This window comes from Panulirus ornatus, chromosome 4, assembly GCF_036320965.1.
Source record: "Panulirus ornatus isolate Po-2019 chromosome 4, ASM3632096v1, whole genome shotgun sequence".
NCBI lineage: Eukaryota > Metazoa > Arthropoda > Malacostraca > Decapoda > Palinuridae > Panulirus > Panulirus ornatus.
The window spans coordinates 33,325,675-33,329,556 of NC_092227.1; the positions used below are offsets into that span (position 1 = coordinate 33,325,675).

At 38.3% G+C, this 3,882-nt stretch overlaps 1 pseudogene; it reads right to left on the reverse strand.

Moving 5' to 3' along the window:
• Window positions 1–1,573: 1,573 nt before the first annotated feature.
• On the reverse strand, window positions 1,574–3,653 carry LOC139764736 (glutamine-dependent NAD(+) synthetase-like; annotated as a pseudogene).
• Window positions 3,654–3,882: the final 229 nt, after the last annotated feature.

The following is a 3,882-nucleotide window of genomic DNA, read 5'->3' on the forward strand; positions in this document are numbered from 1 at the left end:
CTCGCAACCATACAACATTGTTGGAACCACTATTCCTTCAAACATACCCATTTTTGTTTTCCGAGATAATGTTCTCGACTTCCACACATTCTTCAAGGCTCCAAGAATTTTCGCCCCCTCCCCCACCCTATGATCCACTTCCGCTTCCATGGTTCCATCCGCTGCCAGATCCACTCCCAGATATCTAAAACACTTTACTTCCTACAGTTTTTCTCCATTCAAACTCACCTCCCAATTGACTTGACCCTCAGCCCTACTGTACCTAATAACCTTGCTCTTATTCACATTTACTCTTAAGTTTCTTCTTTCACACACTTTACAAAACTCAGTCACCAGCTTCTGCAGTTTCTCACATGAATCAGCCACCAGCGCTGTATCATCAGCGAACAACAACTGACTCACTTCCCAAGCTCTCATCCCCAACAGACTTCATACTTGCCCCTCTTTCCAAAACTCTTGCATTCACCTCCCTAACAACCCCATCCATAAACAAATTAAACAACCATGGAGACATCACACACCCCTGCCGCAAACCTACATTCACTGAGAACCAATCACTTTCCTCTCTTCCTACACGTACACATGCCTTACATCCTCGATAAAAACTTTTCACTGCTTCTAACAACTTGCCTCCCACACCATATATTCTTAATACCTTCCACAGATCATCTCTATCAACTCTATCATATGCCTTCTCCAGATCCATAAATGCTACATACAAATACATTTGCTTTTCTAAGTATTTCTCACATACATTCTTCAAAGCAAACACCTGATCCACACATCCTCTACCACTTCTGAAACCACACTACTCATCCCCAATCTGATGCTCTGTACATATATATATATATATATATATATATATATATATTTTTTTTTTCATATATTCGCTGTTTCCCGCGATAGCGAGGTAGCGTTAAGAACAGAGTACTGGGCCTTTGAGGGAATATCCTCACCTGGCCCTCTTCTCTGTTCCTTCTTTTGGAAAATTAAAAAAAATAAAAAAAAAAAAACGAGAGGGGAGGATTTCCAGCCCTCCGCTCCCTTCCCTTTTAGTCGCCTTCTACGACACGCAGGGAATACGTGGGAAGTATTCTTTCTCCCCTATCCCCAGGGAATATATTAAGCATATATATATATATATATATATATATATATATATATATATATATATATATATATATATATATATATATATATATATATATATATATATATATATATATATATATATATATATATATATATATATATATATATATATATATATATATATATATATATATATATATATATATATATATATATATATATATAACAAAGATGAGCAAAGAAGGACTGACTAAGAGGATCTTAATATTAAAAGTAGATGACACAAATGGGAATAGGGAGACCTAGAAGGAGATGAAAGGAATGACTGAAGGAGGCTTTGGGGTACTGGGGCCTAAACATTCAGGGAAATGAAGAGCATGCATAGGATAGAATGAACTGGATTCATGTGAAATATAGGATCAACAAGAAGGTAATGGACTGATCCAGAGTATATGAAGCAATCTAAAAGACATGGTTGTGGATGGTAAGTGCTGGTTTCAGTAAATCATACTTGACAGCTGGAGAGTGGAGATGTGTAAGTGAGGCCAGTATTATCACATTCCTGATGTTTCCTATACAAAGTTGGAAAAAGCAATTACATATGAAAAAAAAAAATCTAAAATGTTATTATCTACTAAAAAACTCTTTACATTTGTATGTTGTTATTAAGGTACTGAATGGTAGAAGAAGCTGAATCCCCACAACGACTTGCTCTCTGAGTACTGTGTCCAAGAGCATTAACAAAGATTGATGTTGATCCACGGCGTTTTCGGTCTTCCTCACTAGCAGGTCCAAGATGAGAGGATGAACTTTTACTACTTTCCATTTTCTGATCTTGGTAGTGTGGCACTATCATGTTCAATGCAATATGTTTACTTTCATTTGTGCAGTCTTGTTCACTGTGTGCATCTTGAATGACAGGTCCAGGTGCTACTTCTACTCCTCGACGATGAGACTCACTACCAGTAAATCCAGTGAGTGAGTCGTTGGATGACCGCGATGAAGGCCGTGTGAAGGAAGACGACCGAATGCCTTTATTGGAACATGTAGACCCACTTCGTTCAACTTGATCTCCATCCCTTCCACAATCTAACTTTTCCACTGCTTTATCTATAGCTTTAAAGTGCCACACCCAGCGGTAGTTGTACAGGAACTGTCGGTGGTCAAAGCGATGATCATCAGGTGAATATGTCTCAGCATGGTATGCTGGAGTCAAAACAGTCATCTTGTGGCGGTTAACACTGTGACAACGGAAGAGCAGCTTAACTTTCTCTGCAACCTCTTTAGGTGCACATTGATCAGACCAAAGATGAACTAGCTTGCCAAACATGGAGTATGGACCACAACATTCAACTTTTCGAAGCTTTCCATATGTGGACAGTTCATCATATGTCATGCCCATGTCTGCTTCATCTGTTTGTACAAGTGAGCCCTCCTCAAGTGGTTCAAGTTCTGCAGTAGGTGGCGCTCCTAGAATATCGCCTAGTACAGGAACATTAAGTCTGTCTTTGGCTAGAAGCAGAAATCTCTTGAGGTCAGCCTTGGAAAATCCACCGATGGGATTAATATCAGCATAACTAGTCATATTTAGTCATGTATCCCCTTAGTGCCTCATCTACATTTGCAGATCCTAAAACCAAGAGTCCACCCTGTCTTCCACGAACCCAGAGCATCAACTGAGCAAAGAGATAGGCAAGCACCATACGAAGTCTTGCTTGCACGTTCTGCAAGGCAAGGTTTTCTCTAACTGTTCCTCCACGTACTCTAAACTTTGGGATGAAACCTGTGGCAGCACTGAAGATGCCTAGTGCTGCTGATACCATACTGTCAATTGCTATTGGTATGTGGTAGCTTCCAATCTGCTGGGAAAGAAGTTTTGCTCGAGATTTGGTCTCTGTTGACGAGTTCTCAGTAGCCATGTAGACTGTGTGGAAAAGTCTGCCACAAAGCTCCCGAAGATCTCGAGGAACATAGTCAGCTTGGGATACTATGCGCCTCACATCTTCCAGTACCTTCTCTTCACCATTAGGAACTGCCTGTATCACCAAGTGACATATGGAGAAGACAATGGCTGCTGTTGAGGAGAAGTCAACACCTCCAGATAACGGGAGAAGAAAACCCCCTTGAACTGAACGCCGCAGATAGTCCCACAACCAGCAAGCAGGGCCAAAAAGAATCTCCTCTTCTGGGGTTGGGATGCTATATTCTATTGGTACACATGATGGCAGAAATATGTCTTCATCATTGGAGAGGGCAAAGTTCACCTGGACACGAGGATAAGCCTGACTCTTGGATGCGTGAAGACACCTGCTCCGAATTAAAGATCGATAACAGCGGATGGATTCTAAGTCAACTGTTGCAGTAACCACTTCCACTCCTGATAAGCTGTATGGAGTTGCCCGAGCTACAATTGACCCATTAAGACCAATCATTGAGTCTCCAGAAAAATACACCCGATCACCATGACATCCTCTTTGGTTACAAAAAAGGTAACATCCTCCATTCCTCGCAGTTGCAGATTTGATGAGATCTTGTGATACATATCCCTTTCGAATCTCTGTGTATATATATATATATATATATATATATATATATATATATATATATATATATATATATATATATATATATATATATATATATATATATATATATATATATATATATATATATATATTATGTATATATATATATATATATATATATATATATATATATATATATATATATATATATATATATATATATATATATATATATATATATATATATATATATATATATATATAT